Source organism: Hyla sarda, chromosome 1 (genome assembly GCF_029499605.1).
Source record: "Hyla sarda isolate aHylSar1 chromosome 1, aHylSar1.hap1, whole genome shotgun sequence".
Classification (NCBI taxonomy): domain Eukaryota; kingdom Metazoa; phylum Chordata; class Amphibia; order Anura; family Hylidae; genus Hyla; species Hyla sarda.
In genome coordinates this window covers 589,677,296-589,702,440 of record NC_079189.1, presented here as the reverse complement: position 1 = coordinate 589,702,440, position 25,145 = coordinate 589,677,296, and positions in this window count along the sequence as shown.

Below are 25,145 nucleotides of genomic sequence, written 5' to 3'. Positions count from 1 at the left end.
TCTTCTCCAGACTGCAGGTATCTTGGCCCACTCCTCATAAGATCCTGCTCCAGCTGTCTCAGGTGTGAAGGTGTCTTCTCCAGACTGCAGATATCTTGGCCCCACTCCTCATAAGATCCTGCTCCAGCTGTCTCAGGTGTGAAGGTGTCTTCTCCAGACTGCAGGTATCTTGGCCCCACTCCTCATAAGATCCTGCTCCAGCTGTCTCAGGTGTGAAGGTGTCTTCTCCAGACTGAAGATATCTTGGCCCCACTCCTCATAAGATCCTGCTCCAGCTGTCTCAGGTGTGAAGGTGTCTTCTCCAGACTGCAGATATATTGGCCCCACTCCTCATAAGATCCTGCTCCAGCTGTCTCAGGTGTGAAGGTGTCTTCTCCAGACTGAAGGTATCTTGGCCCACTCCTCATAAGATCCTGCTCCAGCTGTCTCAGGTGTGAAGGTGTCTTCTTAGACTGCAGGTATCTTGGCCCCACTCCTCATAAGATCCTGCTCCAGCTGTCTCAGGTGTGAAGGTGTCTTCTCCAGACTGCAGGTATCTTGGCCACTCCTCATAAGATCCTGCTCCAGCTGTCTCAGGAGTGAAGGTGTCTTCTCCAGACTGCAGGTATTTTGGCCCACTCCTCATAAGATACTGCTCCAGATGTCTCAGGTGTGAAGGTGTCTTCTCCAGACTGCAGGTATCTTGGCCCCTCTCCTCATAAGATCCTGCTCCAGCTGTCTCAGGTGTGAAGGTGTTTTCTCTAGACTGCAGGTATCTTGCCCCACTCCTCATAAGATACTGCTCCAGCTGTCTACGGTGTGAAGGTGTCTTCTCCAGACTGCAGGTATCTTGGCCCACTCCTCATAATATACTGCTCCAGATGTCTCAGGTGTGAAGGTGTCTTCTCCAGACTGCAGGTATCTTGGCCCACTCCTCATAAGATCCTGCTCCAGCTGTCTCAGGTGTAAAGGTGTCTTCTTAGACTGCAGGGATCTTGGCCCCACTCCTCATAAGATCCTGCTCCAGCTGTCTCAGGTGTGAAGGTGTCTTCTCCAGACTGCAGGTATCTTGGCCACTCCTCATAAGATCCTGCTCCAGCTGTCTCAGGAGTGAAGGTGTCTTCTCCAGACTGCAGGTATTTTGGCCCACTCCTCATAAGATACTGCTCCAGATGTCTCAGGTGTGAAGGTGTCTTCTCCAGACTGCAGGTATCTTGGCCCCTCTCCTCATAAGATCCTGCTCCAGCTGTCTCAGGTGTGAAGGTGTTTTCTCTAGACTGCAGGTATCTTGCCCCACTCCTCATAAGATACTGCTCCAGCTGTCTACGGTGTGAAGGTGTCTTCTCCAGACTGCAGGTATCTTGGCCCACTCCTCATAATATACTGCTCCAGATGTCTCAGGTGTGAAGGTGTCTTCTCCAGACTGCAGGTATCTTGGCCCACTCCTCATAAGATCCTGCTCCAGCTGTCTCAGGTGTGAAGGTGTCTTCTCCAGACTGCAGATATCTTGGCCCACTCCTCATAAGATCCTGCTCCAGCTGTCTCAGGTGTGAAGGTGTCTTCTCCAAACTGCAGGTACCTTGGCCCCACTCCTCATAAGATCCTGCTTCAGCTGTCTCAGGTGTGAAGGTGTCTTCTCCAGACTGCAGATATCTTGGCCCCACTCCTCATAAGATCCTGCTCCAGCTGTCTCAGGTGTGAAGGTGTCTTCTCCAGACTGCAGGTATCTTGGCCCCACTCCTCATAAGATACTGCTCCAGCTGTCTCAGGTGTGAAGGTGTCTTCTCCAGACTGCAGGTATCTTGGCCCACTCCTCATAAGATCCTACTCCAGCTGTCTCAGGTGTGAAGGTGTCTTCTCCAGACTGCAGGTATCTTGGCCCACTCCTCATAAGATCCTGCTCCAGCTGTCTCAGGTGTGAAGGTGTCTTCTTAGACTGCAGGTATCTTGGCCCCACTCCTCATAAGATACTGCTCCAGCTGTCTCAGGTGTGAAGGTGTCTTCTCCAGACTGCAGGTATCTTGGCCCACTCCTCATAAGATCCTGCTCCAGCTGTCTCAGGTGTGAAGGTGTCTTCTCCAGACTGCAGGTATCTTGGCCACCCCTCATAAGATCCTGCTACAGCTGTCTCAGGAGTGAAGGTGTCTTCTCCAGACTGCAGGTATCTTGGCCCACTCCTCATAAGATACTGCTCCAGATGTCTCAGGTGTGAAGGTGTCTTCTCCAGACTTCAGGTATTTTGGCCCACTCCTCATAAGATACTGCTCCAGCTGTCTCAGGTGTGAAGGTGTCTTCTCCAGACTGCAGATATCTTGGTCCACTCCTCATAAGATCCAGCTCCAGCTGTCTCAGGTGTGAAGGTATCTTCTCCAGACTGCAGGTATCTTGGCCCAGTCCTCATAAGATCCTGCTCCAGATGTCTCAGGTGTGAAGGTGTCTTCTCCAGACTGCAGGTATCTTGGCCCACTCCTCATAAGGTCCTGCTCCAGCTGTCTTAGGTGTGTAGGTGTCTTCTCCAGACTGCAGGTATCTTTGCCCACTCCTCATAAGATCCTGCTCCAGCTGTCTCAGGTGTGAAGGTGTCTTCTCCAGACTGCAGATATCTTGGCCCCACTCCTCATAAGATACTGCTCCAGCTGTCTCAGGTGTAAAGGTGTCTTCTCCAGACTGCAGGTATCTTGGCCTACTCCTCATAAGATCCTGCACCAGTTGTCTCAGGTGTGAAGGTGTCTTCTCCAGACTGCAGGTATCTTGGCCCACTCCTCATAAGATCCTGCTCCAGCTGTCTCAGGTGTGAAGGTGTCTTCTTAGACTGCAGGTATCTTGGCCCCACTCCTCATAAGATCCTGCTCCAGCTGTCTCAGGTGTGAAGGTGTCTTCTCCAGACTGCAGGTATCTTGGCCACTCCTCATAAGATCCTGCTCCAGCTGTCTCAGGTGTGAAGGTGTCTTCTCCAGACTCCAGGTATCTTGGCCCACTCCTCACAAGATACTGCTCCAGATGTCTCAGGTGTGAAGGTGTCTTCTCCAGACTGCAGGTATCTTGGCCCACTCCTCATAAGATACTGCTCCAGATGTCTCAGGTGTGAAGGTGTCTTCTCCAGACTGAAGGTATCTTGGCCCACTCCTCATAAGATACTGCTCCAGCTGTCTCAGGTGTGAAGGTGTCTTCTCTAGACTGAAGGTATCTTGGCCCACTCCTCATAAGATCCTACTCAGCTGTCTCAGGTGTGAAGGTGTCTTCTCTAGACTGAAGGTATCTTGGCCCACTCCTCATAAGATACTGATCCAGCTGTCTCAGGTGTGAAGGTGTCTTCTCCAGACTGCAGGTATCTTGGCCCACTCCTCATAAGATCCTGCTCCAGATGTCTCAGGTGTGAAGGTGTCTTCTCCAGACTGCAGGCTTATGCTCTTTCCACAGATGTTCAATAGGATTCAGATCAGGGATCATAGAAGTCACTTCAGAATAGTCCAATGTTTTGCTCTTAGCCATTCATGGTAGTTTTTAGCTCTGTGTTTTGGGTTATTATCCTCTTGTAGGACCCATGACCTGTTACTGAGACCAAGCTTTCTGACACAGTGCAGAACATTTCTCTCCTCTTAAAGGGGTATTCCAGGGAAAAACTTTTTTTAAATATATATATCAACTCGCTTCAGAAAGTTAAACAGATTTGTAAATTACTTCTATTAAAATATCTTAATCCTTTCAGTACTTATGAGCTTCTGAAGTTAAGGTTGTTCTTTTCTGCCTAAATCCTCTCTGATGACACGTCTCTCGGGAAACGCCCAGTTTAGAAGCAAATCCCCATAGCAAACCTCTACTAAACTGGGCGTTTCTCAAGACACGTGTCATCAGAGAGGTTTTAGGCAGAAAAGAACAACCTTAGCTTCAGAAGCTCATAAGTACTGAAAGGATTAAGATTTTTTAATAGAAGTAATTTACAAATCTGTTTAACTTTCTGGGGCCAGTTGATATATATAAAAAAGTTTTTCCTGGAATACCCCTTTAAGACACCCTGTGCCAGATGCAGCAAAGCCCCAAAACAGAACCGGTCATGTCTCTCTTTGAAGCAACTCTTTGCCGAGGCTTATAGAAAATGTGCCAAGCTAGGAAGAACCCACTTTAAGATCCATATGCCCTACAGAACTATATGAGACCAGACTGGACCACCACCTATGGTCAACACCAGCGACCAGATACTGAATTTACCACCGACAGCACCTACTACCAAGCACCACAAACCATTGAATCCTAGAACCTTTGTTTTCTAGTTTCTCCAAATCTGCAGTACAGGAACCAGTCTCACTAGAACAGGAAACAATCTCGGTAATAAGATTATATTAAAGAGGTACTCCACTGCCCCAGTGTTTGGAACATTTTGTTCAGAATGCTGGGTGCGGGCTTCGGGAGTTGTGACATCATGGCCATGCCCCTCGTGACGTCACGCCATGCCCTCTCAATGCAAGTCTAAGGGAGGGGGCGGGGCAGCTGCCACGCCCCCTCCCATAGACTTGCATTGAAGGGGCATGGCATTACCACACGACCCCAGCAATCGGAACAAAATATTCGGGCAAAGGGAGATTTTGCTGACGATGCAATTCCTTATGACTTTCCTCTGGGAATACTGAAGAAGATGGAGAACGGCATGGAGAGGATTCTGCAGACACAGGCAGCGGCGTTGACGTCAGAGCGGCCGCGCTATTTTCTAAATCAGTATTCCCTGTACGCTTCACAAAAATGAACAGAAAGACATTTCTCCGAGCGATAATTATTCCTCAATCAGCGATCTTCGGTGTACGAGTGATCAGCGCTGCGCTGTGTTTATTTATTCTACAATTCTACAGACCCCTCTATTATGTGTCGTGATTGGCGGTGCTTTTTTTTTTTTTCGCACACAGGAACAAAGTGTTGGAACATGATGAGGAAAAGTTAATAACATTCACTTTCTGAGAGGAAACAGCAGGGGCATCCTGGATTTCTCCATAGATCAGCAATACTTCATTCCAACAGCAACAGTGCAACAACAACAACATCAGCTGCAGCAGCGGAGTCAGCGGCGACTCGCTGGTCATCTGAGGCCGGAGAACATCAAACGCAGATATTCAATGCATTCAATTGTATGGCAATTACTCTAGAACTAAATACAACCCCACTTACAATCAGTTCTTAGATTGTATATGTGTCCTCTTCTTAAAGGGGTACTCCGGTGGAAAACATTTATTTATTTTTTTTTTAATCAACTGGTGCCAGAAAGTTAAACAGATTTGTAAATGACTTATATTAAAAAAAATCTTTACCCTTCCAGTACTTTTTAGCAGCTGTAGGTTACAGAGGAAATTCTTTTCTTTTTGAATTTCTTTTTTGTCTCGTCAACTTGCTCTCTGCTGACACCTCTGTCAGTGTCAGGAACTGTCCAGAGCAGCATAATTTCGCAATGGGGATTTTCTCCTGCTCTGGACAGTTCCTGATATGGCCATCAGGTGTCAGCAGAGAGCACTGGGGACAAGACAAAAAAGAAATTCAAAAAGAAAATAATTTGTCTCAGTAGCATACAGCTCTGTAGCATACAGCTGCTAAAAAGTACTGGAAGGGTAAATATTTTTTAATAGAAGTCATTTACAAATCTGTTTAACTTTCTGGCACCAGTTGATAAAAAAAAAAAAAAATTCGCCGCAGCGCAAATTCCTAGCGGGAAACTCACCGTAACCCGCCAGTGTGAATGTACCCTAAAAACACTACACTACACTACACTACCACCTAATAAAGGGTAAAACACTACATAAACACCCCCTTACACTGTCCCCCCCCCAATAAAAATAAAAAACGTATTGTACAGCAGTGTTTCCAAAACGGAGCCTCCAGCTGTTGCAAAACAACAACTCCCAGCATTTCCGGACAGCCACTGATTGTCCAGGCATGCTGGGAGTTTAGCAACAGCTGGAGGCACCCTGTTTGGGAATCACTGGCGTAGAATACCCCTATGTCCACCCCTGTGCAATCCCTAATTTAGTCCTCAAATGCGCATGGAGCTCTCTCACTTTGGAGCCCTGTCGTATTTCAAGGAAACAGTTTAGGGCCACATATGGGGTATCTCCGTACTCGGGAGAAATTGCACTACAAATTTTGGGGGGCTTTTTCTCCTTTTACCCCTTATGAAAAGGAAAAGTTGGGGTCTACACCAGCCTGTTAGTGTAAAAAAAAAAAAATTTGGTGTGTTGCCCTTTAATTTTTATTTTCACAAGAGGTAAAAGGAAAAAAAGACCCCCAAAATTTGTAACGCAATTTCTGCTGAGTACGGACATAACCCATATGTGGGTGTAAAATGCTCTGCGGACGCACAACAAGGCTCAGGAGTGAGAGCGCACCATGTACATTTGAGGCCGAAATTGGTGATTTGCACAGGGGTGGCTGATTTTACAGCGGTTCTGACATAAACCCAAAAAAATAAATACCCACATGTGACCCCATTTTGGAAACTACACCCCTCACGAAATGTAACAAGGGGTACAGTGAGCATTTACGCCCCACAGGGGTCTGACAGATTTTTGGAACAGTGGTCTGTGAAAATGAAAAATTAAATTTTTTAGTTTGCACAGCCCACTGTTCCAAAGATCTGTCAAACGCCAGTGGGGTGTAAATGCTCACTGCACCCCTTATTACATTCCGTGAGGGGTGTAGTTTCCAAAATGGGGTCACATGTGGGGGGGGGGGTCCACTGTTCTGGCACCACGGGGGGCTTTGTAAATGCACATGGCCCCCGACTTCCATTCCAAACAAATTATCTCTCTAAAAGCTCAATGGTGCTCCTTCTCTTCTGAGCATTGTAGTTCGCATCAGTGCACTTGACGTCCACATATGGGGTATTTCCATACTCAGAAGAAATGGGGTTACAAATTTTGGGGGGCATTTTCTCCTATTACCCTTTGTAAAAAAGTAAAATTTGGGGAAAAACCAGCATTTTAGTGGAAAAATATTTTATTTTCATTTACACATCTGGCTTTAACAAAAAGTTGTCAAACACCTGCGGGGTGTTAAGGCTCACCGTACCCCTTGTTACGTTCCTTGAGGGGTGTCGTTTCCATAATAGTGTGCGATGTGGGGTTTTTTGCTTTCCTGGCACCATAGGGGCTTCCTAAATGGGACATGCCCCCCAAAAACCATTTCAGAAAAACTCACTCTCCTAAATCCCATTGTTGCTCCTTCGCTTCTGAGCCCTCTAGTGCACCCGCCGAACACTTGACATACACATATGAGGTATTTTCTTACTCGAGAGAAATTGGCTTACAAATTTTGAGAGGATTTTTTTCCTTTTACCCCTTGTAAAAATTCATAAACTGGGTCTACAAGAACATGCCAGTGTAAAAAATGAAGATTTTGAGTTTTCTCCTTCACTTTGCTGCTATTCCTGTGAAACACCTAAAGGGTTAACACACTTACTGATTGTCATTTTGAATACTTTGAGGGGTGCAGTTTTTATAATGTGGTCATTTATCGGGTATTTCTAACCAGAAGACCCTTCAAATCCACTTCAAACCTGAACTGGTCCCTGAAAAATTCCGATTTAGAAAATTTTGCGAAAAATTGGAAAATTGCTGCTGAACTTTGAAGCCCCCTGATGTCTTCCAAAAGTAAAAACTCGTCAATTTTATGATGCCAACATAAAGTAGATATATTGTATATGTGAATCAATACATAATTTATTTGGAATATCCATATTCCTTATAAGTAGAGAGCTTCAAAGTTAGAAAAATGCAAAATTTTCAAATTTTTCATGAAATTTTCACATTTTTCACCTAGAAAGGATGCAAGTATCGGAGAAAATTTACCACTAACATAAAGTAGAATATGTCACGAAAAAACAATCTCGGAATCAAATTTATAAGTAAAAGCATTCCAGAGTTATTAATGCTTAAAGTGACAGTGGTCAGATTTGCAAAAAATGCTCCCGTCCTTAGGGTCATAATGGGCTCCGTCCCCAAGGGGTTAAAGAGAATCTGTCATGATTGTGTTAAATGTTATAATCCTCCCAGTTCACTGCCCCCATCATGATAAACCACCCCCTGCCTTTATTTTTATATATTTTTTTGTTTTCTACCTTGATATTGCGTTTTTTTCTGCTCAGTCTCAGTCAGATTCACAGACTGGGAAGGGGCGTTACCCTTCAGGCGTGACATCATCTGAAGCCATACAGGGGAGAACTTCCTACCTCACTCTGCTACACACAGCCCAGAGCAGGTCAGTGTGAGTTGAGTTATGATTGGATAAGGCTGCACACACACCTCTCAGCATTTCTTCATTTTGGACTCCTGCCAGGCTAGCAGGAGTCCAAAGTCTGTGCAAATGATGGGGCAAAATGTGCTATGGACAAGTAGGGAGACACCTAGTGGCAGCTTTTTTAAACACTAAAAAAACAGAGAAAACGTAATAATTTTTTAAAACAAAGTACGTTAGAAAGATTTTTTGCAATAGCAAAATTTAGTTTTAATGAGCGTGCCCATTTAAAAGGGAACTCCTGTAAAAGACAAGTGAAAAACAAATGCTTTTAAATCAACTGGTACCAGAAAGTTATACAGATTTGTAAATTACTACTATTAAAAAATATTAATCCTCCACTACTTATCAGCTGCTGTATACTCCAGAGGAAGCTGTGTAGTTTTTTCTTGTATGACCACAGTGCTCTCTGCTGCCACCTTTGTTCGTGTCAGAAACTCTGGACAGTTCCTGACCTGGACAGAGGTGGCAGCAGAGAGCACTGTGGTCAGATTGGAAAGAACTACACAACTTCCTCTAGAGCATACAGCAGCTGATAAGTACTGGAGGACTAAGATTTTTATATAGAAATAATTTACAAATGTGAATTTGAGTAGAATACAGACATAGCGCACATCTACAATCTTGTATAATGATCTGGTTGCTTCTCAGCACAATATCAAAAACTAACAGGTTGTTAGTATACATTTTTGATCAAAAAGTACAAGCCCACTCGCCACGTCAAGGCCACCTATTCAGAGTGGGTCCCTAACGTCCCTAGCATAAAATGGCGTAGCACCGGGCGGCGACCACCACCGCCGCGACACAGATGCCCACGGGGGGGGGGGGGGGAGCGACCCACTGGCAGAACGGCCCCAATGCCTCTCAAACCAGTCTATGGGCCGCACCCGCCCGCAGACACAGCGCCACGGCAGCAACGGACGCCGCCCCGCACCACACCAGTGTGAACAAGGTGTAAAGGCTCACTTACCTTGCTCTCCCAGTCAGACTGGGAGGCTGCTAGGAGTGAAATGGCCCTAGTGTGGCTAATTACCACCTATATAGGTTTGGGCTGAGGGGGTGGGGAAGAGTGCAGCACATGTTCCAAAAAAAAAAAAAAAGAAAGGATAGAAATCACAATATGAATTCGAGTAGAATACAGACATAGCGCACATCTACAATCTTGTATAATGATCTGATTGCTTCTCAGCACAATATCAAAAACTAACAGGTTGTTGGCCCATAGACTGGTTGGAGTGGCATTGGGGCCGCTCTGCCAGTGGGTCGCTCCCCCCCCTGTGGGCATCTGTGTCGCGGCGGTGGTGGTCGAATTCATATTGTGATTTCTATCTTTTTTTTTTTTTTTTTACATGTGCTGCACTCTTCCCCACCCCCTCAGCCCAAACCTATATAGGTGGTAATTAGCCACACTAGAGCCATTTCACTCCTAGCAGCCTCCCAGTCTGACTGGGAGAGCAAGGTAAGTGAGCTATTACACCTTGTTCACACTGGTGTGGTGCGGGGCGGCGTCCGTTGCTGCCGTGGCGCTGTGTCTGCGTGCGGGTGCGGCCCATAGACTGGTTGGAGTGGCATTGGGGCCGCTCTGCCAGTGGGTCGCTCCCCCCCGTGGGCATTTGTGTCGCGGCGGTGGTGGTCGCCGCCCGGTGCTACGCCATTTTATGCCAGGGACGTTAGGGACCCACTCTGAATAGGTGGCCTTGACGTGGCGAGTGGGCTTGTACTTTTTGATCAAAAATGTATACTAACAACCTGTTAGTTTTTGATATTGTGCTGAGAAGCAATCAGATCATTATACAAGATTGTAGATGTGCGCTATGTCTGTATTCTACTCAAATTCATAATTTACAAATGTGTTTAACTTTCTGGCTCCAGTTGATTTGATAAACATTTGTTTTCTAACGGAGTACCCCTTTAAAACTGCATATTGCAGCTTCTGTAAACCTTAGACCAGAGGATTGCTCTGCAATCTATTACCTATATCTGTGTTGTAATATGTAGACTTTTCTTTACTCGGGCAACTCTGGTTTGTGACACTATTCCCATAGAAACTTACAAAGGAAAACTTTTCAATCCGTGATAGCCATCTAGCACCAACTCTGACTATAGGTCACTGAAAAAATTGGTGTATTGCAGAGAGCCCTTTGTTCAGCCTTGTCACTCTCTCTGGCAAAGAAGGGAAACTTCTTGGAGATGAAGAACATGATCACTTTATCCTCACAGTGTTGATAAGAAAAGGAACAGTGGCTTGATGTGTATGTATGCCTAGCAAGTGCCGAGCTAGGAGATACTATTCTGGCAAAGACCAAGCCTAAACTACCGACTAACATGGTTTGGGTCCACACCTTCTCCTGGGAGAGGCAGGCTGGACTAGGGACTTCTCCCATAACCATTGGCTTGGGAAGATCACATGACCAAGGCATCATTCATCTGATACAAAAAGACAAATGTTAACCCTTACATTCCTGTTTCACCTCAGTGTATACAATCGCACATAAACACCTTTGCAAATAAATCGACAGTGCCCCACATACATTTATACAGAATGTAAGAAATTTTCCTTTTAGCCACAAGACAACTTCTTAAGGACAGGAGCTGGGGCATTGGAACTGGGAAACCCTAACAACCACTGGTGAAAATGTTCCCATGTGTTTCAAAAGCAGTGACTAAGAGGCTTCAACCCTGATGTGTAATACAATCATATGAGGCTCCCCAATACAGGGCATATACAAAACCACAGTATTGTGAAATCAATTCCAGCATAATTCTTAACCTCATAGTTAGAATATTGCTAACATTTTTTAGAAATTTCATCAGAAAATTGACTTCTAGAAGGCATGGGTAGCTAGCTTGGGAGTGAGTACAAACAATTCAACAGACAACAACCCAATAAACTACAGGTGGCAGATAACACGGTCGTCTTATCGAAAGCGTCTGAATACCCCTGGTTTGGTAGAAGATGGTTTCGCCATGGGAAACTGTCTTTTTTTTGTTCTTGCAGCAGCGTGCATCGAGTCCGCAAGACCAAGAACTGCTGCTTGGTGATTCTCCAATCTGGCTCATACAAAGAGGTTCAGCTTAGGTCCTATATGGAAAAGAGTTATTGACATGAACTGAACCACTTTACCATGTGATACTTGGAAGCCAGGACGCTGTTTGTTGGGAATTTTTTGAGAGTTGTCTCAGTGTTTTGGATGTAGGCACAGGAGATGGCATACCCCTATTCTGTTGAATAATAACAGTGATCCAGCGATGAATGGAGCTTCTACCTGACATCTATTCACTGAAAAACTAAAATCATGTCTTTCTTGCAACCATGAGCAAGAAAATAAGGTAATAAAAAGCAACCAAGAGTTGACAAGTATAAAGCATGGCAATGAGGAGAATGCAAAAGATAGGGTAGCGCTACTGTATACAGGTGTGAATAAAAATCAAGGACATCGAAAAACCAGCAAGTTCACAGGACTAACTTTTATTGAAAAATAAGTCAGAAGAAAAGGGGGGACAACGCGTTTCAGCGCACACTCGCGCCTTCCTCAGGTTCACAAATGTCACGATTCGGCTGGCTGGAGGTGGATCCTCTGTGCCAGAGAGGGATTGGCGTGGGGATGATAAGAAGAAGAGAAGTTTAATTTGATCTTGAGCTGTTTACAGAGGGCCCTCCAGAATTTAGACACGAATTGGACGCCTCTATCCGAGACGATATGCGTGGGCAAACCGTGAAGGCGAAAAATGTGTATAAAAAATTGCTTTGCCAACTGAGGCGCTGAAGGAAGGCCAGGAAGAGGAATAAAATGTGCCATCTTGGAAAATCGATCAACGACCACCCAAACAACTGTGTTGCCACGGGATGAGGGCAAGTCCGTAATCAAGTCCATACCAATCTGTGACCAAGGCTGTTCAGGAACAGGCAGAGGATGAAGGAGACCAGCAGGCTTCTGGCGAGGAGTCTTATCCCGGGCACAGACAGTACAGGCCCGCACGAAATCAACAACATCAGTCTCCAGAGTCGGCCACCAATAAAATCGAGAGATGAGTTGAAAGGATTTTTTGATGCCCGCATGGCCTGCGAGGTGGGAGGAGTGTCCCCATTTGAGAATCCCGAGACGCTGGCGTGGAGAAACGAAGGTCTTCCCTGGAGGAGTTTGCCTGATGGAAGCTGGAGAAGTGGAGATCAGACAGTCCGGAGGAATGATGTGTTGCGGAGAGGCCTCTACTTCAGAGGCATCAGAGGAACGAGAGAGGGCATTGGCCCTAATGTTCTTGTCAGCAGGGCGAAAATGGATTTCAAAGTTAAAACGGGCAAAGAACAACGACCACCTAGCCTGGCGAGGGTTCAGTCGTTGGGCAGACTGGAGATAGGAGAGATTCTTGTGATCAGTGTATATAATAACTGGATATTTTGATTACTCCAGCAGGTGCCTCCATTCCTCAAGCGCCAATTTAATGGCCAGTAGTTCTCGATCACCAATGGAGTAGTTTTTCTCCGCCGGAGAGAAGGTCCTAGAAAAAAACCCACAAGTAACAGCATGCCCGGAAGAATTTTTTTGTAGAAGAACTGCTCCAGCTCCCACTGAGGAGGCATCTACCTCCAATAGAAAGGGTTTAGATGGGTCAGGTCTGAAAAGCACGGGAGCAGAAGAAAAGGCAGACTTGAGATGCTTAAATGCGTCTTCCGCTTGGGGAGACCAGGACTTAGGATTGGCATTTTTCTTGGTTAAAGCCACGATAGGGACCACAATAGTGGAGAAGTGTGGAATGAATTGTCTGTAATAATTGGCGAACCCCAAAAAACTTTGGAAAGCACGGAGTCCGGAGGGGCGTGGCCAATCTAACACGGCAGATAGTTTATCTGGGTCCATTTGTAGTCCTTGGCCAGAGACCAAGTATCCTAGGAAAGGAAGAGATTGACATTCAAAGAGACATTTTTCCATTTTGGCATAAAGTTGATTGTCCCGAAGTCTCTGAAGAACCATGCGGACATGCTGGCGGTGTTCTTCTAAGTTGGCAGAAAAAATCTGAATATCGTCCAGGTAAACCACAACACAGGTATATAGGAGATTACGAAAAATTTCATTAACAAAGTCTTGGAAGACGGCAGGGGCGTTGCACAGGCCAAAGGGCATGACCAGATACTCAAAGTGTCCATCTCTGGTGTTAAATGCAGTCTTCCATTCGTCCCCCTCCCTGATGCGGATGAGATTGTAAGCACCTCTTAAGTCCAGTTTGGTAAAAATGTGGGCGCCTTGTAGGCGATCAAAGAGTTACGAGATAAGAGGTAAGGGGTAGCGTTTTTTTACCGTGATTTTATTAAGTCCGCGGTAATCAATGCAAGGGCGTAGGGAGCCATCTTTTTTGGACACAAAAAAAAAATCCAGCTCCGGCAGGAGAGGAGGACTTGCGGATAAACCCCTTTTTTAAATTCTCCTGGATGTACTCCGACATGGCTTGAGTTTCTGGAGCAGACAGAGGATAGATTCTGCCCCGGGGTGGAGTAGTACCCGGGAGGAGGTCAATAGGACAGTCATAAGGCCTGTGAGGAGGCAAAGTCTCTGCTTGTTTTTTGCAAAAAACATCGGCATAGTCCAGATAGGCCTTAGGAAGACCAGATACCGGGGGAACCACAGGGTCACGACTGTGAGTAGTGGGAACCGGTTTAAGACAGTCCTTGTGACAAGAAGTACCCCAGTTCTTGATTTCTCCTGTGGACCAATCAAGGGTTTGGGAATGGCGTTGAAGCCACGGTAATCCAGGAAGAAGTTCTGAAGTGCAGTTAGAGAGGACCAAAAATTCTATTTTTTCGTGATGGGGTCCGATGCATATTAGGAGAGGTTCCGTGCGGTAACGCACGGTACAGTCCAATCTTTCATAGTTAACAGAATTGATGTAGAGGGGTCTGGCGAGACTGGTCACCGGGATGTTGAACCTTTTGATGAGAGAGGCCAAAATAAAATTTCCTGCAGATCCGGAATCCAAGAAGGCCATAGCAGAGAAGGAGAAGGTAGAAGAAGATATCCGCACAGGCACAGTAAGGCGTGGAGAAGCAGAGTTCACATCAAGAGCTATCTCACCTTTGTGCGGAGTCAGCGTACGTCTTTCCAGGCGGGGAAGACGGATAGGACAATCCTTCAAGAAATGTTCGGTACCGGCACAGTACAGTCAAAGATTCTTCATGCGGCATTGTGTCCTCTCTTGAGGTGTCAAGCGAGACCAGGTCAACTTGCATAGCCTCCACGGCGGGAGGCACAGGAACGGATTGCAGAGGACCAGAGGAGAGAGGAGCCGGGGAGAGAAACCGCCTCGTGCGAACAGTCCATATCCTGGCGGAGCTCCTGACGCCTTTCGGAAAAACGCATGTCAATGCGGGTGGCAAGATGAATAAGTTCATGCAGGTTAGCAGGAATTTATCGTGCGGCCAGCACATCTTTAATGTTACTGGATAGGCCTTTTTTAAAGGTCGCGCAGAGGGCCTCGTTATTCCAGGATAATTCGGAGGCAAGAGTACGGAATTGGATGGCGTACTCGCCAACAGAAGAATTACCCTGGACCAGATTCAGCAGGGCAGTCTCAGCAGAAGAGGCTCGGGCAGGTTCCTCAAAGACACTTCGAATCTCCGTGAAGAAGGAGTGTACAGAGGCAGTGACAGGGTCATTGCGGTCCCAGAGCGGTGTGGCCCATGACAGAGCTTTCCCAGACAGAAGGCTGACTACGAAAGCCACCTTAGACCTTTCAGTAGGTAACTGGTCCGACATCATCTCCAAGTGCAGGGAACATTGCGAAAGAAAGCCACGGCAAAACTTAGAGTCCCCATCAAATTTATCCGGCAAGGATAATCGAAGGCTGGAAGCGGCCACTCGCTGCGGAGGAGGTGCAGGAGCTGGCGGAGGAGAAGATTGCTGGAGCTGTGGTAATAGCTGCTGTAGCATCACGGTCAGTTGAGACAGCTGGTGGGCCTTGTTGCGCTATCTGTTGCGACTGCTGGGCGACCACCGTGGTGAGGTCGGCGGCAACTGGCAGCGGGACTTCAGCGGGATCCATGGCCAGATCTACTGTCACGATTCGGCTGGCTGGAGGTGGATCCTCTGTGCCAGAGAGGGATTGGCGTGGACCGTGTTGGTGGACCGGTTCTAAGTTGCTACTGGTATTCACCAGAGCCCGCCGCAAAGCGGGATGGTCTTGCAGCGGCGGTAGCAACCAGGTCGTATCCACGAGCAACGGCTCAACCTCTCTGACTGCTGAAGATAAGCGCGGTACAAGGGAGTAGACAAGAGCAAGGTCGGACGTAGCAGAAGGTCAGGGCAGGCAGCAAGGATCGTATTCAGGGGCAATGGCAGGAGGTCTGGAACACAGACTAGGAACACACAAGGGAACGCTTTCACTAGCACAATGGCAACAAGATCCGGCGAGGGAGTGCAGGGGAAGTGAGGTATAAGTAGGGAGTGCACAGGTGATAACACTGATTAGGCCTGCTGCACCAATCAGTGGCGCAGTGGCCCTTTAAATTGCAGAGACCCGGCGCGCGCGCACCCTAAGGAGCGGGGCCGCGCGCGCCGGGACAAGACAGACGGGGAACGGGTCAGGTACGGGAGCCGGGATGCGTATCGCGAGCGGGTGCCTCCCGCGTCGCGAATCGCATCCCGTCTGGGAGTGATATTGCAGCGCACCCGGTCAGCAGGTCTGACCGGGGCGCTGCGAATGAGAGGATGCTGCTAGCGCTCCGGGGAGGAGCGGGGACCCGGAGCGCTCGGCGTAACAACAAAATTATGTTCTGTAGTCCCGGCTGGAGTTCCTGTGTGCTGGCCGACAGCCAGCACACAGGAACTCCAGCCGGGAATACAGAACATAATTTTGTGGACCTGAGGAAGGAGCGAGTGTGCGCCGAAACGCGTTGTCCCCCCCCCTTGCTTCTGACTTCTTTTTCAATAAAAGTTAGTCCTGTGAACTTGCTGGCTTACGATCTCCTTGATTTTTATTCACACCTGCATACAGTAGCGCTCCTAAGAACCCCTATCTTTTGCTTTCTCCTCATTGCCATTCGTTCTCCGTCTCCTCCAGGAACACGGAAAAAAAGGGGTGAGAGCAGCAGACTATTAAATTTTCTCCCTGCACATCCACAACAGACCACATGACACAGGTTACTCTGGGCCCCCTTTGTATCTCTACAAAAGGTCAGTACGACACCTTGGTTGTTGGTGGTGGGTATTTTGCAGTGTCCTTTTTATCTACTGTAAATACTACACTAGGGAGCGCCCCGTCTTTTTCCCATTTTTCTTCTTCGTTCAAGTATAAAGGATGTGCAGATCTAGCCTGATAGGACGACATCCAGGTACCTTCATACCCACTTGACACTTCTCGTCACGACTGTTGGTGGTGATTCACACTGTACTATGTGCATCACCGCTCACCGCATTCACTCTGTGGGTGCTTATCGAAAGTATATGGTGGCCTGGAGGTGAGCAATGATGCTGGGTTAAACTTTTATACAAACTTCTTCACTTCCAATGACGAGAATGATGGGTTATGGTACCTGAAGAAGGAGCCAATGAAGCTTGTAAACGAGTTTTTCTTTATTTTAATAAATGTATAGTTTTATAATTCATCATATCCTGACAGCGCCTATAATTCTCCTTTTTGGCATTATCTGCACTCCACCATTTATGGGAGGTATTCACACAAGGAAGGGCCTCTAGTTTGCTTGGTTTAAAGGAAATCTGTCATCGGTGTCACCTGCCCTAACCTGTTGGTACAGACAGGTAGTGCAGGTGACACTGATGACAATGATACTTACCTGGTCCCATTCCGTGTTGTGGTTCTCTGGCAATCCTCTTCAGAATCTCCGGGCCTGACTTGGAGCCTGGGCGGAGCTTAGTCATCTCACCGCTGCTGTTCTCTGCTGGGTCCCGCTGCTAGCAAACAGCTGTGGTTACATCACTAAACTCCGCCCATGCTACAAGTCGGGCCTGGAGCTGAATATACCAAAGAGGATTGCCAGAGAACCACAGCACAGAACTGGACAAGGTAAGTACCATTGTCTTCAGTGTCACCTGCATTATCTGTCTACACCGTCAGGTTAATGCAGGTGACACTGATGACAGATTTCCTTTGAACTTTTGACAGGAGTCCCTGCTCCTGCATGTACTATCTATAGTATTCTACACTGTGGCCTTGGAAAAGGAGTAGTGAACTGCTAATCAAACTGGAAGAGGCTTCATGTGTAAGTGGCAGACCACATTGACTTACAATGGGCAGCGCTGAGACTTTAGAGATTAAGATAGTATGGCATGCCTCACCTTTCTTGATGTCAAAAGGCATAAAGCCCCCCCATCCACATTGGAAGTGCACAGCATAGAAATTGTGAATCCGGACCTGTATGAAATTGGTTTCCAAGATGGATCATCTGGACAACAGTCTAAGATTAGTAGGCACAATGCCAGGCTTTGGCTGGAGAGATGTAAAGCACGTCTTCACTGGACTTTTGAGCAGATGAAATGTGTTCTCTAAAGAGATGGATCACCTATCACAATCCGGCAATCTTGGTTTGGCATCAGCCTCATAAGGTTTTTTTTTTTCTTCCTCTGGATCAACACAGTACGGACACAATAGGGATACAGGATGAGCATAATGGACTTTGGTCTTTTTTCAACCTTATGAACCATGAAACTATGTCACATCCCCCTTTGTGGTAACAGTTTGGAGATGACTTATTCCTGTTCCATCATGACTATTACCCCAGTTTACTCAGCAAGATCCATACAAACACACGATGATGAGTCTGGTGCAAAGAAACTTGACTGGCTGAACGGAGACCCATACAACACTTTTGGGATGAACTGGAGGAGCCCATAACAAGCCCGATCATTTTCCACAGCATCAGGTCCTGATCTCTAAAATGTGGCACAAATTCCCACAGACCACTCAAAACCTTGGGGAAAGCCTAACGAAAATAAGGGACGATGTTATATATTTTTATATTAATGCCCATGGTTGGGGAATAGGATGTCCATCAAGCTCATTTAGGTGTAAGGGGTCTACATGCTTTTGACCATGGTCTACAAAGGGTTAAGGAGCGGCCTCCTCATTGTTGACGGGTTTGCTGAACTTTTGCATTTCTTGTGATGCATCGTGTTTCCTCTTCTACATTTCTTTGTACACAGAGTGAGATTAAATAAAGTGACTCATGTTCATAGGAATAGCCATTGAAATTCATCTAGTAATAATAGTTTATTTTTTATTTGATGTCATCAGGTTTATTGTGTTATGTGGCAGTGTTATATCTGGAAGCAGGGAAGGTTATAAAACTGAAGTGTAAAAAGTTCTTAAAGGGGTTATCCAGGAAAAAACTTTTTTTTTAATTTTTTGTATATCAACTGGCTCCAGAAAGTGAAGCAGATTTGTAAATTACATCTATTAAAAAATCTCAATCCTTCCAATAATTATCAGCTGCTGAAGTTGAGTTGTTCTTTTCTGTCTGGCAACTGTGCTCTCTGCTGACATCTCTGCTTGTCTCAGGAACTGCACAGAGTAGAAGAGGTTTGCTATGGGGATTTGCTTCTACTCTGGACAGTTCCCGAGACAGATGTCATCAGAGAGCACTTAGACAGAAAAGAACAACTAAACTTCAGCAGCTCATAAGTACTGAAAGGATTAGGATTTTTTAATAGAAGTACCGTATTTTTCGCCGTATAAGACGCACTTTTTCTTCTCCAAAACTGGGGGCAAAAAGTCGGTGCGTCTTATACGGCGAATACACCCCTATCGCGGCGGTCCCTGCAGCCATCAACGGCCGGGACCCGCGGCTAATACAGGACATCACCGATCGCGGTGATGCCCTGTATTAACCCTTCAGACGCGGCGATCAAAGCTGACCGCCGCGTCTGAAGGGAAAGTGACGCTAACCCGGCTGTTTAGTCGGGCTGTTCGGGACCGCCGCGATTTCACCGCCGCGGTCCCTAACAGCCTGACTGAATAGCCGGGTTAGTGCTTATAGGACACCGGGAGGGACCTTACCTGCCTCCTCGGTGTCTTCTCCGTTCAGGGATCCCCTGATTGGCCGGCGCTCTCCTTCCTCGTCATCACGTCGTCGTGTACGTGCGTCGGCGTGCGTAATGACGTGATGGCGGTGACGGAGAGCGAGGATACCCGGCCGGCAGCAGAGACGTTCCGGAGCGACGGGGACACGTGAGTTTTACCTCCTATGCAGTGGTCTTCAATCTGCGGACCTCCAGATGTTGCAAAACTACAACTCCCAGCATGCTCGGACAGCCGTTGGCTGTCCGGGCATGCTGGGAGTTGTAGTTTTGCAACATCTGGAGGTCCGCAGGTTGAAGACCACTATTGGGTTCAAAATCTTTATTTTTTTAGATTTTACACCTATAAATTGGGTGCGTCTTATACGCCGGTGCGTCCTATCGAGCGAAAAATACGGTAATTTACAAATCTGTTTAACTTTCTGGAGCCAGTTGATATATATAAAAAAAGGTTTTTTTCCTGGATAACCCCTTTAAGATAAGATAGCAGCAGCCGTAGATCTAGATGGCTCTTTTCTTTTTGGAACACAAAGCTCTCTGCTGACATCTCTGTCCATTTCAAGAACTGTCTAGAGTAGGAGAAAATCCTGATAGCAAACCTATGAAAGTTCCTAAAATGGTGTCAGCAGAGATCACGGCGCTCGAGATGTCAGCAGGAGAGCACTGTGTTCCAAAAAGAAAATAATTTCCTCTGTAGTATTCAGCAGCTAATAAGTACTGGAAGTATACGATTTTTTTAATAGAAGTAATTTACAAATCTGTTTAACTTTCTGGCACCAGTTGATTAAAAAAAAAAAGTTTTCCACCGGAGTACCCCTTTAAGTAGCCATACTTGTCCTCATCCTATAGCCATGCATTTTCTATGCCTACAAGCCATTCAGGGGTGTTGGAAAGCTAGGTGTGCCCTTGCAGGAGTCACGTTTCTCTGTAGAAGTGACTTCTATGATATACACCAGGCTTCATTGAAGACAGCATGGAATGGCCCCATACCGAGCACATAAATCCGGATCTCATGCTGACGGTACAAATCTTAAAAATACGCTGCCACCAGCTACGTGATGATATTCGCAATAAGCTCCAATTCATCCTAATGCATTTATTTCCCACTTTCAGATTTGTCATTTTAATTTGTGGACACGTTTTCCGCCGAGGAGCCGTATAAGAGGAATAAAAGTGATTATGCTTTAGCGTGGCAGCAAAGTTCAACTTATTTTGGGATCTTTTTAGAGAGGTATTAGGTAGGTCACCTTGGCCATACGCCCAGAATCAAACAGTGGGTGTCTTGTGAAATGTGAAACGACATCTGTGACTACAGTATATTCAAGCCTTGCTTGAGCCAATCCGTCAAGGACTTTGCTGCTTTGAAATCATCTTCTTAAAATAGTCATATGGAAGTCATTAGAGGCTCGGAGCCGCAGCTTCAGTAAAAGGAAGAAACTCTAACAAAAATACCTAGATATAAATATACCGTAAATCCAGCTTGTTAATAAAACATTGTTATGGGGTGACATGGCTACGAGATCGCAGACCGGGAATGGTCCATGTATTATTCATAGAGGAGGATCTTGGCCTCCATCTAGTCATTGTTTCAAGTTCAGTCATAGAAACCATAATGTTGTGCGTTCCTAGATTATACACTGTTGTATGTAATGTTCTGGACATTTTAAAGGGGTACTCCGCTGTTCAGCGTTTGGAACAACCTGTAAGGAACGCTGGAGCCGGTGTGAGGTGGTTTTTTGCGCCCCCGTAGATCCATGCGTCCGCTCCTCCCCCAGCTCTCCGAACATTTCCGAAGCTAGAACTGGGGGAGGGCAGAGCAAGGGGAGAGAGAAGGTTCACGCCCCCTCCCTCATCTCCCCTCCCTGAGCTCGGCTGCTCGGCTGGACGCAGATCTCTACGGCACGCCCCCTCCCTGAGGACATAGATCTCCACGGCAGGTCCCCTCCCTCATCTCCCCTCCCTGAGGACGTAAATCTCCACGGCAGGTCCCCTCCCTCATCTCCCCTCCCTGAGGACGTAAATCTCCACGGCAGGTCCCCTCCCTCATCTCCCCTCCCTGAGGACGTAAATCTCCACGGCAGGTCCCCTCCCTCATCTCCCCTCCCTGAGGACGTAAAGCAGTGCTCCCAATGAGCTCTATGTGTAAAGGGGGACATACTGTACGGGCTAAAGGGGGACATACTGCACGGGCTAAAGGGGAACATTTAGCCCGTGCAGTATGTCCCCCTTTAGCTCCTGCGGTATGTCCCCCTTTAGCCCGTACAGTATGTCCCCTTCAGCCTGTACAGTTTGTCCCCTTTAGCCCGTGCAGTATGTCCCCCTTTAGCTCCTGCGGTATGTCCCCCTTTAGCCCGTACAGTATGTCCCCCTTTACACATAGAGCTCATTGGGAGCACTGCTCTACGTCCTCAGCTCGGGGAGATGAGGGAGGGGACCTGCCGTGGAGATCTATGTCCTCAGGGAGGGGGCGTGCCGTAGAGATCTGGGTCCAGCCGAGCAGCCGAGCTCAGGGAAGGGAGATGAGGGAGGGGGCGTGAACCTTCTCTCTCCCCTTGCTCTGCCCTCCCCGAGCTCTAGCTTCGGAAATGTTCGGAGAGCTGGGGGAGGAGCGAACGCATTGATCTACGGGGGCGCAAAAAACCACCTCACACCGGCGCCAGGAGCTCGTGATGTCATAGCCCCGCCCCCTCATGACATCACGCCCTGCCCCCTCAATGCAAGTCTATGGTAGGGGGCGTGACTTCCGTCACGCCCCCTACCATAGACTTGCATTGAGGGGGCGGGACGTGATGTCATGAGGGGGTGGGGCTATGGCGTCACGAGCTCCCAGCATCGGCTACAGCATTTAGAACAGTTTGTTCCAAATGCTGAGCAGTGGAGTATGCCTTTAAGGGCTTATGCCATGACTTTGGAGCCCCCTGCAGTTCTTTCGATGCCCTCCAGTGCCCATGGTGGTCACACAGTAACTCAGTCCAGGTCACACGTGCTCAGTAGCACAGTCCTGAAACACAGGGGGGCGGCATAACAAGTACAGATATAGTGGTTGGCAACATTGTGGGCCAGACTCTTGTTTATCGTCAGACCCCCTGTCTCCGTACATTGAGCAGCGATGCACTTTGCTACTTCCTTCACATTCACTGGGCAATGCATTCAGTACCATGTGCAATTCTGCTCACCGTACCCACCTGATCTAAGGTGTAACACTGCCGAGGATCAGGATGGTGAATGCGGCATCTGAATGGAACAACGGTATACCAGAACAAGTATGTAAGTTATGGAGTCTTTCCCATAATACTATACATCATCTCCTGCTCACTGACATACTGGCTAATGGCTGTATTGCAGGAATGAATCTATTATCAAGACAGAATTAAAGGTATAAAGGCAAAATAACCTCCCCTACACGCCCCCCCCCCCCCCCCATGTATCCCATAGAGATACATGGAGGGGGTATGTCAGCAACTGCGTCATGCGGGCACAGAACATTCCCTTTTTTTATATACATCAACCGGCTCCGGAAAGTTAAACAGATTTGTAAATTACTTCTATAAAAAAAAATCTTAATCCTTCCAATAGTTATTAGCTTCTTTTCTGTCTAACTGCTCAATGATGATGTCACGTCCCGGGAGATGTGCATGATGGGAGAATATCCCCATAGGAACTGAACAGCTCCCGGGACGTGAGTCATCAGAGAGCAGTTTGACAGAAAACAACAACTCAACTTCAGAAGCTAATAACTATTGGAAGGATTAAGATTTTTTAATAGAAGTAATTTACAAATCTGTTTAACTTTCCGGAGCCAGTTGATGTATAAAAAAAAAAGTATTGGCCTGGAATACCCCTTTAAGACTACAGGGAAACTGTTAACTATAGGTGCTGCAGTGAGGTATGGCAAAGTCTGAGAAAGTTTATTTTACAGATCTCTCCATAGCAGTGCCTGTCTTACATCTGTTTCCTCTCAATGTTTTGGTGACTTGGCAACTGGTAGATTTATTCAGATGATATTATTATGTGGCAGCCACCGAGAGTTAGACAGACTGTGGTACGTGACTAGGGGTGGTTAGATGTATCACTTCATGAAGCCAGGGCACTGTTAACCTGTATGGTCTGAGGATATCACAGCTTCTCCTGGGCCAGGCACGGAATAATAAATACACTGATGCCAGGTTATGGATAACAGTCTTTTAAGAGGCAGGAGGAGTTGTTACAATCCTCATAGTGCAGATTAGAGTAGAGGAGATGCAGAGTAACCCTTGGGAACCCTGTACACTTGCTGTGACTTGTTGTATTTTACACCCACTTGGCTTTACTTGTTGCCGGCTTAGGACTTAATTCTGAGGCCTCCAACGCTGACTAGGGTTCTGATAGTGTCCAATTAACGCTACACCGCCAGGGTATGAACTACCACTGTGGGGCATGTCAACTCACCGGCTCCTGTGCTCACAGCTAGGAATTTCGGACTCCTTCTGGGTGGGGAACACTTGCAGAATGGCGTGGTCCCTTGATTGAAGATTCTCTTTAGGCTTCCCTTGAATCACCTCACACTCCTGCTGACTCCTCTCCACACTGCAGCTCACACTGAGCTCTGCACTCCCCACACACTTGGACTAGACTGAACTAGACACTGTGTAACTCCTCTCCCCTAAACTGTATAAAACTATATATGGCCTAGCTAGGGGGCCTCCAAGTGGACAATCAGGGTCACATGGGTACTCCGCATCATACCTCCTTACAGATATCCTGTACATTTCTTAAAGGTACAGTGCAAAACAATATCAATTAACAGCCAAAGACTATAATGAATATCAAAGCATCACCTGAACAGTAGAGCCTAGTGCACGCACCTGAAGCAACGTTTACCTGACAGGACGCACTCCGGTACTGGGAGACTACTATTACAAGTACTCAGAGCTCGGCCACAGCTCCTGATATAAAACCTGTACGGGCCGCCCTGGCATTGTGTGTTCTTCATACGTCCTATGGGCTGAGACTTCTACTGACTGAAGGACTGAATTGTGCACAGTAAGGCTGGTTTATGGAAAATCTGAAGAAACCAGTGAAGAAGCCAAAACACTTGTAATGTAGAAACCATGTTCTGAAATATTTGTTATGACTCTGAGAAACAACCAGCTGCCCAGACTTCCCAACTGTTAAGAAGGGACATCCGAGGGGGTTCTAGTTTGACCCTTCCCTTTTACATATACGCATCCTCAACCATGACACCTGAATATTACCCCCCAAAAGACCCAGACTATACCTCCTAAACAAATACAGACCAGACCCCCTAAACAAATACAGAGCCCAATCTAGACCTTCTAAACAAATACAGAACAGATCCCCAAACAAATACAGACCCCAGTCTAGACTTCTTTGAAACAAAAAAAAAAGACTAGTGTAAGACAGATATGGAAAAACTAGCTTAACCATAATAGCCCCCCCCCCCCCCTTATGCTTTTTACTCTTACTTTTGCTAAAATAAAGCACTCCAGCTTCTATGAGGATTGATTAGGTCAAGTTAGGGTTCATTCACATTAAGTTTTTGTTCTACGGTTGCCGTCTACCATTCATTGACCACCCATACAAAAACTTACACAACTAGATATGTCCACTTGTGTAAGTTTTTGTACTGGTACGTTTGGTTTTTGTGTTTCAAACTTAACTCCATAGCCGCCTGGGACTCCTGCAGCCGGGGGGAAGTGCTGGAGGCGTCCCTTAGCTCTGCGGTACTACCATGATGGGAGTAGTAGTAGGAGAATGGGCTTCTGCCGGGCAAGCGGGAAGCATTGGGCGCGTTACCTGGCTGGCCGGCTCCCACTAGTAGGAAGTCACATCACTGTAATTTCATATTCCTTGCCAGTAGGCAGTCCCTAC